Here is a 10047-nt window from a genome sequence, read left to right on the forward strand (position 1 = left end):
TACAAAACTGGGTGTTAAAGATAATTTTTGTGGGAAAAAAATGATTTTTTATTTTCAATTCTCTGCGTTATTAACTGTGGTGAAACACTTGGGGGTTCAAAGTTCTCACAACACATTTAGATAAGTTCCTTGGGGGGTCTAGTTTCCAATATGGTGTCACTTGCGGGGGGGTTTCTACTGTTTAGGTACATTAGGGGCTCTGCAAACGCAATGTGACGCCTGCAGACAATTCCATCTAAGTCTACATTCCAAATGGCGCTCCTTCCTTTCCGAGCTCTGCCATGGACCCAAACGGTGGTTACCCCCCACATATGGGGTATCAGCGTACCCAGGACAAATTGCACAACAACTTTTGGGGTCCAATTTCTCCTGTTACCCTTGGGAAAATACAAAACTGGGGGCTAAAATAATTTTTGTGGAAAAAAAATATATTTTTTATTTTCACGGCTCTGCGTTATAAACTGTAGTGAAACACTTGGGGGTTCAAAGCTCTCACAACACATCTAGATAAGATCCTTAGGGGTCTACTTTCCAAAATGGTGTCACTTGTGGGGGGTTTCAATGTTTATCAGGGGCTCTCCAAATGCAACATGGCGTCCCATCTTAATTCCAGCCAATTTTGCATTGAAAAGTCAACTGGCGCTCCTTCCCTTTCGAGCTCTGCCATGCACCCAAACAGTGCTTTACCCCCACATATGGGGTATCAGAGTACTCAGGACAAATTGCACAACAATTTTTGGGGTACAATTTCTTCTGGTACCCTTGGGAAAATAAAAAATTGTGGGTGAAAATTTCAATTTTGTGAAAAAATATATTTTATTTTTACGGCTCTACATTATAAACTTCTGTGAAGCACTTGGTCGGTCAAAGTGCTCACCACACATCTAGATAAGTCCCTTAGGGGGTCTACTTTCCAAAATGGTGTCACTTGTGGGGGTTTCAATGTTTAGGCACATCAGGGGCTCCCCAACGCAACATGGCGTCCCATCTCAATTCCAGCAAATTTTGCATTGAAAAGTCAAACGGCGCTCCTTCCCTTCCGAGCTCTGCCATGCACCAAAACAGTGGTTTACCCCTACATATGGGGTATCAGTGTACTCAGGACAAATTGCACAACATTGTTTGTGGTACAATTTCTTCTGGTAACCTTGGGAAAATAAAAAATTTGGGGCGAAAAGTTTATTTTTGTGAAAATATATTATTTTTTATTTTTCCGGCTCGACATTATAAACTTCTGTGAAGCACTTGGAGGGTCAAAGTGCTCACCACACATCTAGATAAGTTCCTTAGGGGGTCTACTTTCCAAAATGGTGTCACTTGTGGGGGGTTTCAATGTTTAGGCCTATCAGGGGCTCTCCAAACGCAACATGGCGTCCCATCTCAATACCAGACAATTTTGCATTGAAAAGTCAAATGGTTCTCCTTCCCTTCCAAGCTCTGCCATGCGCCCAAACAGTAGTTTACCCCCACATATGGGGTATCGGGGTACTCAGGACAAATTGTACAACACGGTTTGGGGTCCATTTTCTCCTGTTACCCTTGGTAAAATAAAACAAATTGGAGCTGAATTAAATTTTTTGTGAAAAAAAATTAAATGTTCATTGTTTTTAAACATTCTAAAAATTCCCGTGACGCACCAGAAGGGTTAATAAACTTCTTGAATGTGGTTTTGAGCACCATGAGGGGTGCAGTTTTTAGAATGGTGTCACACGTTGTTATTTTCTATCATATAGACCCCACAAAATGACTTCCAATGTGATTTGGTCTCTAAAAAAAATAGTGTTGTAAAAATTAGAAATTACTGGTCAACTTTTAACCCTTATAACTCCCTAACAAAAAAAAAATTTGGTTCCAAAATTGTGCTGATGTAAAGTAGATATGTGGGAAATGTTACTTATTAAGTATTTTGTGTGACATATCTCTGTGGTTTAAGGGCATAAAAATTCAAAGTTGGAAAATTGCGAAATTTTCGCCAAATTTCCGTTTTTTTTTCACAAATAAACACAGGTAATATCAGAGAAATTTTACCACTATCATGAAGTACAATATGTCTCGAGAAAACAATGTCAGAATCACTAGGATCCGTTGAAGAGTTCCAGAGTTATAACCTCATAAAGGGACAGTGGTCAGAATTGTAAAAATTGGCCCGGTCATTAACGTGCAAACTACCCTCGGAGCTTAAGGGGTTAATATAATAGTGGTGCTTCTTACAATCCATGCATCTTATTGTCTTATTGCTTACCGGGGGTGGTGGCTGCAGTGAAGCGGGGTCCCAGGGTCGCTGCTGGCGGAGGCAGGAGTGGGGCAATTTTGCGGACACCAGACTGGGAGAAAGGAGTGTTCAGATGTGCGACGCTGCGGGTGTTCGGTGGTGCGGGGGCTCCGCCGACATTTTGTGAAAGCCAGTAGCCCCGTGTACTTCCATGGTTTACTTTGAGGTGGACTCCAAGAACATGGCTGCCGGGGGCGACGCATGCGCAAATGGAGATCTTAGCACTGAGATCTCATCTCCCAAGATCTTGGTGCTGAGATCTCCATCTGTGCATGCGCTGCCCCTGACAGCCATTTTCCCAGAGTCAACCGCAATGTAAACCATGGAAGTACAGGGGCTCCGGGCTTTCACAAAATATCGGCGGAGCCCCCGCACCACCGAACACCCGCAGCGTCGCACATCCGAACATCCCCTCATCCCAGAGTGTGGACTGCAGCAATGCTCTACCCTTGCCTTCTCCAACAGTGACCCTGCTCCACCGCGGCCGGAAAGGTATATTCGAATTTTAAGGTGCACCCCCATTTCCCCCCCAAATTTGGGGGGAAAAGGTGCGTCATATAATCTGAAAAATACAGTAATTACTTAACAGGAAATTAAGGATGCAATACATAACCTTCCAAATAGGAAGACCCCAGGACATGATGGTCTGTCCTACTTATACTACAGGACCTTCCAAGATGAACTTCTCACTATGTAAATTCTCCTTTTCAATTCTTTTCTAAGGGGAACCCCGATCCCTGATTCCATGCTACACTCATTTATAACATTGATTTCCAAACCAGACACAGATGGACTACTGTAGACTGGAAAAACTATAGACCGATTGCCCTTCTCAATTCAGATGTTATAATATTTACCAAAATTTTAGCAATACTATGACACTGACAAAAGTAGCTAAAAAGTAGAGGGGAAAGCGGGCAACCTTGCCTGGTGCCGTTTTTAATCTTAATTGGTTTAGCGGAGTTATGAGGAAGATATATCGTAGCCGAGGGCTACTATGAGATACTGTATGTTCCAAAGGGCTTAAGCATAAAAAGCCAACTGAGGCAATCAAATGCCTTCTCAGCATCCAAACTCAGGAGAGGAGTAGGTTCCCCAAATTTTTTAACTATTTGTATGAGATCAACTGCCCTTCTGGTGTTGTCACTTCCTTATTTAAAAGGAACAAATCCCTCTTGATCTTTGTGGATCATACAAGGCAACCATTAATTCAGACGTATTGCTAAAATTCATAATACAGATTCAAAAAGCATAAATAAATACTCTCAGCCAGAAGCATAGCTATGCCTACTTCTCCATCAATAATATTGAAAAAATCAAAAATAGTGGACAAATATACTATACCACCAAAAGATGAGTACAAAGTACTCACAGACCACTATGACACTGACAATATAAAATCAATAAAGTTTATTGAAAATTCATCTAAAACACATATCATACCATGTGAGGATCTCAAAAAGACTCAGTCAGAATTCCATATATAACAGTGGTAACTTATCAGCACCTATCACATAGCATTGTAAGTTTATATATATAAACTAGCTATTGAACCCGTTCTACGCCCGATGTTGTGAATTCTGCTCTTGGGCTCCCTCCGGTGGTTATGAGTGGTAGTGCTGCTGTCTTTGGATCGCAACATTTATCAGGTGTGTCCACTTATTGCAATTTGGACTAGGGCTATTTAGTCTTGCTCGATCCTTTAGTCAGTGCCAGTTGTCCATTGTTTTTGGAGGATTCACATCCATACCTGGTCTCTCCTGTTTTGCTGTTCATTTCAACAAAGATAAGTTCTGGCTTTGTTTTTGCTGTCCACATGCTGTTGACCTTATTGTTCAGTGCATTTTCATGTTCTGTCTTGTCCAGCTTTGTCTGTGAAGGATTTTTTGCAGCCAAGCTGTGTCTCTGGAGATGCAGATATACCCTCCATGTCTTTAGTCAGATGTGGAGATATGTATTTTCTGTGATGGATATTGTCTAGTGTTTTAATACTGACCGCATAGTACTCTGTCATATTCTTTCTTTTTAGCTAGTATGGCCTCCTTTGCTAAATCCTGATTTCAGTCTGCGTATGTCATTTCCCTCTCCTCTCACAGTCAATATTTGTGGGGGGCTGTCTATCCTTTGGGGATTTTCTCTGAGGCAAGATAGTTTTCCCGTTTCTATGTTTAGGGGAAGTTAGTTCTGAGGCTGTGTCGAGGTGTCTAGGGAGTGTTAGGTACATCCCACGGCTACTTCTAGTTGCGGTACTAAGTTCAGGGTTTGCGGTTAGTACAGGTACCATCTTCTCCAGAGTACGTCTCATGCTGCTCCTAGGCCACCAGATCATAACAGCCCGGGTGGCGAGCATTTATATTGGTATATGGTCTCCATCCTGGTATGTGCTGCTTCAATCCTGTGTCCTAACTTTGTTATGTGCTGCTACCATCTTGCACCTCCATCCTGTCATATGCTGCTCTTATCCTGCGCTCATTTTCTGTCATGTGCTGTCCCTATCCTGTGGTCTTATCCTGTTTTGTGCATCTGCATGTTGTCATTCTGTTATGTGATGCTCACATTATGTCATGTGCTGCTTCTATCCTGTGCCTCCATCCTGTCATGTGCTGCTCCCATCCTGCGCCCCCATTTTGTGATATGGTGCTGTCATCCTATCCTGGTATGTGCTGCTGCCATGTTGTGATGTGGTGCTCGTATAAAATAGAACCTGAGTAAACGTGTGCATATCTCACAATATGTGGTGCCATTTTTTTTCAGACACTGTGTGTAATGTGCACACACAAAATGGCATCATAGTGCAGTATGCACGCGTTTTTACTCAGGCACCACACTGCACAGGTGTCACCCATTTAGGCTTTGAACAGAAAGACACATATTAACTATAATATATAACATTTAAAATTTTATTAAACTATTAGATAAAGATAAAAATTATTGTGCAAAAACTACTTTGTAAACAACATTTTTGGTGTAAACTCTGTGGTCTTTCTTTAAGTTGCCTTGTTGATCAGTAGCGAAAACTTTGACTTTGACTTGCTGGAAGGATTTTGTTCTTGAAAAGGCGACATAAAGTTGGCCATGGCTGAAGGCTGGAGATGGCAAATATATGCCAACTGAATCGAGTGTTTGCCCTTGACTTTTGTTGATGGTCATAGCATAACCAAGTCTTAAGGGAAGCTGTTTTCGTTTTAATGTAAAAGGAAGATCAGGATCGCTTGGTGACAGAATAACTGTGGGAATGAATACCCTTGTACTTTTAAATGATCCAGTGAGGATTTCACAGTGAATGACTTTTGACATCATTTGCTTTACAACCATTCTGGTGCCATTGCAAAGACCTTTTATTGAGTTAAGGTTTCTCAAAAGCATGACTACTGCTCCAACTTTCAAATTTAATCTATGAGGAGGCATACCACTAGGCATTAAGCTGTTTAAGAACTCCATTGGATAGTTTGCTGCCTCCTCAGCATTTGCAGTATCTTGCTGAATGGAATCAATACTGGTGTAGCATTTCAATTCGGACTGAATTCTTCAAAGAACATTTTCATTCAGTTCATGTGAATGTTCGTTTTTTGGAGTGAGGATTGCACGGTTTGTAATGCTTTCATCTTCTGGTTGTATGACTTGAGGAAAGACAGCATCAACAATACATCCATTTTCAATGCAGACAGAAGGAATTTCAAAGATACCGTCCTCTAGTCCTGGATCTTGAAGTTTTCCATCTCCAAGGTTTAAAAGCCATTGGGAAAAGCCTTGATGTTCTTCGGGGACATTGTTTTCATTGGTACGCATGTTTTGTTCCAATTTATGCATGCTGAAATTATTTCGGTTCTGCTGCCATGTGGTACAACAGGAAGGATTTGTCGAAAATCTCCACCAAAAAGAAACACCGCACCTCCGAAAGGTTTTTTGGATGGAACGTTTGGATCTTCAGCCATGAGTTCTTTGTAGAATGTGTCAACTGCATTTACAGCATGAGCTGGGGCCATAGAAGCTTCGTCCCAGATTATGAGTTTGGCACTTTTCAACTCATTAGCAGTATTGCTGCCATGACGAATATTGCACATCGACGTTTCATTAATTGGTATAGGCAGTTTGAAAAGATTATGGAAAGTTCGGCCTCCCTCTAGCAAAGTGGCAGCAATGCCCATAAATGTACATGGCAAGACTAATTCATTTTTTCTTCAAACGTAATGCATGATTGTATTATATAGGCATGTTTTACCACTTCCACCCGGTCCATCAATAAAAAATAGGCGTTTTTCTAAATTGGGATTATGAAAAGCTTCTGTGATTTTTTCGAAAGCCTTTAGTTGTCCTGGGTTTAACATGTGGAATTTCTTCTGAAACAAATCCTTTTCCGCAACAGGGTCATAATATTTGCCAGAATTGATTGGATCATCGTACTTGCCAACAGGAAGTTGTAGGCCAAAATCTTGTGATGACTTTCCATATGTCCATAACACAGACTCTATTTCATGTAATGTCATATAGAGGGCCTTTTGTACATGAGGGAAACATGTGGTATAGTCTTCCATGAGATTTTTCTTGTGCCTTTCAAACAATGCTGCGGCATTAGATGGCTCACACATGATGTAAATAAATGCAAACAATTGTCTAAGTTGTATTGGCATTTGATAAGTGGCAGCTTCTATTAGGAGGTATCCTAGAGTCATCATCAGTTAACCCTCTTGCAATACATGCTTCTTGGAACATAGGAAAACAGATTCCTTCAGTTGTTTTGAGATCCTCAAAAGATGTAGCGCCTTTAACATTGAGAAGGAGAATTCTGAGAAAGTATTTTTCTCTCTCTAATGGGCTAACGTTAAACATTCTGCCAATTGTGGTTTTATGACCTTTGCTACATGGTTTCCATGTACAATTTTTATTATCCCATGTGTAATGTTCAGGGATTTCAATGTATAAATATTGTTGGGCATTAGGATCTTCTCGATTCAGTTTAAACCAAGCAAGAAGTTTAGACTTGTTGTTTTTCTACTGCACAGCTTCAGCTTCTTTACCTGGTGTGAAGCATATTGTCTGCTTGTTTTCAAGGTGGACATTTAATCTTTCCACATGATCAGTTTGATGGTGCATTTTATATTCCCTGAGTCTCCAGCATGCTTCAGGCACACTTACATATCGAGTTTCTAAGTAATTTTTTACTTCATCCTATTCAACTGTAGCTTCTTGTTCTGTGGCAGAAGTAACAAACTGGATATTTGCACAATCATGCCCTTTGTAAACGTATTTCAACAAATATTTAACACTTTGTATAGAACTGCAAATCTCAACGTTTATGTGGGCATTGTATTTTAAGGAAAGATAAGGATTGTAAGGCACAACCCATCTATTATCAATCTTGTTTCCACCAAGTGTAACAAAGTTGTTATCATCCCGACGTTGATATTTAGGGTATCCATTTACATTGCTATTAGTTTCAGAACAGAAATCTTTGGGAAAGCCTTTAGTATAGTTTCCATTGTCCATACATGGTGCATTAGGATTAAGTGGACCACATGGACCATGTATCACGCAAGATGTTACAGTTTCATAAAGCTTTGGATGAGTGTCTTTGTGTGGTAGCTCTGCACAAACAATTTTGTCAATTCTTTCTTTATCCCAGGCTTTGTATTCTGGCGCCATAAATACCAATATGTGTCCATGAGGGAGCCCTCTTTTTTGGAACTCGATTACATACACCATACCATTAAGACGTCCAAATCTGTGGTATGTGGTTAAGTCTCCAAGTAGCAATTTTAGCTTCATGTTAAATACTCGTGCTACTAAATCCGGCCTGTCGCATGGTTGCTGATTGGGCAGCAAATTATCTTTGATTTCCTTCCATTTTGGATTGCACATTACTGTTACAAATAGGTCTGGTTTGCCATATTTCCTGACCATTGCCATGGCATCTTGGTAGTTTTGTGCCATATTTCTGGGACTTCCTTGGAAAGTTGATGGCAATATGGCTTTTTTCCCAGGCAGGATATCTATGTCCATGAAATTGTGGTTGGTTACGAATTGTTGAAGGACATCATATTCTTCAGCTCTTATCGTAGTTTGATTTTTGTGCACCCAATTCAAACGGTTAGCCTCAGTTTTGCAATAGGCATCAACCATAAATTGGTGTGTCAGCTTTCCTGCATTAAGGAACTGGTTAAAAGTACCATCACGAATGGCAAAGTGGTATGAATACCATTGAAGTTGAGTCACATTTCCTCGACCATCTATTTTTTTTTAGTTCTGTAGTCCACCCAGAGTACCCACAAGGGAAAAGCAAAGGATAGCACATTGGGTCACAGAGCCTACTTAGAATAGATATATTTTGTAAAATGCCACTTTTTGGATGAATGGTAATGTCACGGTTTTTTGGAGGTGCACCATCTGCGCTGTGGAAAATGGCAGCAATTTCCCGACTGGCAGTTGGAGCATTGATTCTGCCGGGGTGCATAGTATTTACTTTGTTTCTAATGAAAGTCATGCTATATTGAATAGGCATTCTGTTTTCCAGATTTGCTTTTCGTATTTCTTCTTGTTCAAATAGCAACATATTTTTGTATTGTCTGGAGAAAGGATTGATATCTTCGAGAATTATTTGTAGATTTTCCATAACATTATGAATGCATCCACTGTTGTTTGGATTTTTCATTCTTTCATTCAAGGCTTGAGCTGAATCCAGAATATATAACTGGGCGTATGTTGGTGATTCACCTTGGTTAGGGTGCAACGCAGATGTTGCATGGTAAATTTGCCCATGGATTCTGTAACAGAAAGGACCTGATCGCTTGTTAATTGATTGGTCAATTTGTGTGCCCATTGATGCAAAAGCGTTTGCACTATTGTATGATCTTATGTTTTCCATAAAATTCTTGGAGTTTGGTTCCAGTCTCTTCATGCAATTAGTAATATATGAATTAATTTGTGCTTCTTCCAGTATGATAGTTCCATTATGACAACAGCTTGTTGTAATTTCATTTTGGAAATGTTTGGCATAACAAAATGAGCATTTGTTGTTCATTGGGCCAAGATAGCAAGGTTCAATGTAGTGTTCATTGAGTTTTGAGCTAGCAAAGCAGTGTTGCGAAATCTTACGTTCTTACCCCAGCGGGCAGGTTGTTTAGCACGGGCTACTCTTTTTGTGTGAGCATTGGCTTTGCGATGCTGCTGAAGCTCATGTTCTGTCATGCTGTGTTAGGCAGACTTATGCCTTTCAGCGTCAGCTTTGCGCATTTGTTGTTGTATTTGGGTGAGATTATGACAGGCAGCCTTTTTTTCTAACAGTGTTGTTTTCACGCTGCAATTTAAGGTGCTGTTTTTTAACTCTACTTCTACGAACCTTTTGAGCTTCTGCCCTTTTTTTTTTCTTGGCCTGAGTTTCCTCATGAGAAAGAAGTTACTTGCGTTTGGGGGGCATTATTATGAGAATATGAGCTGAATAACTTAGTGAACTTTTGTTAAAATATTTTGATTTCAGATATATACTCAGTAGAAAGTACTTTATATATATATATATATATATATATTCAGTAGAAAGTCACTAAATGAGCGATGGCAGAAGACACTGTTACGCAGGAGTCAGGGTGACATTTTCTTGAAGACACATTGCAGTATCGAAGAAAATGGCGCCGGAAAGTGCGGACTGCGCAGGCGCCGATTCTGGGAGCAGGGGGACATTCATGGCCCGGAATAAGGTGGCCTAAGTAAGAAATTGCTGTGGCATGAACTGCCACAGCGTCATGAGGGCGGGATCATGTCCACACGCCCCGTTTCTGGCT

At 40.5% G+C, this 10047-nt stretch overlaps 1 pseudogene; it reads right to left on the bottom strand.

The window, feature by feature from the left end:
- Positions 1–5800: 5800 nt before the first annotated feature.
- Positions 5801–9290, bottom strand: LOC138674534 (uncharacterized; annotated as a pseudogene).
- Between the last annotated feature and the right edge of the window lie 757 nt (positions 9291–10047).

The sequence above is a fragment of the Ranitomeya imitator genome, chromosome 4 (assembly GCF_032444005.1).
Source record: "Ranitomeya imitator isolate aRanImi1 chromosome 4, aRanImi1.pri, whole genome shotgun sequence".
Taxonomy (NCBI): Eukaryota; Metazoa; Chordata; class Amphibia; order Anura; family Dendrobatidae; genus Ranitomeya; species Ranitomeya imitator.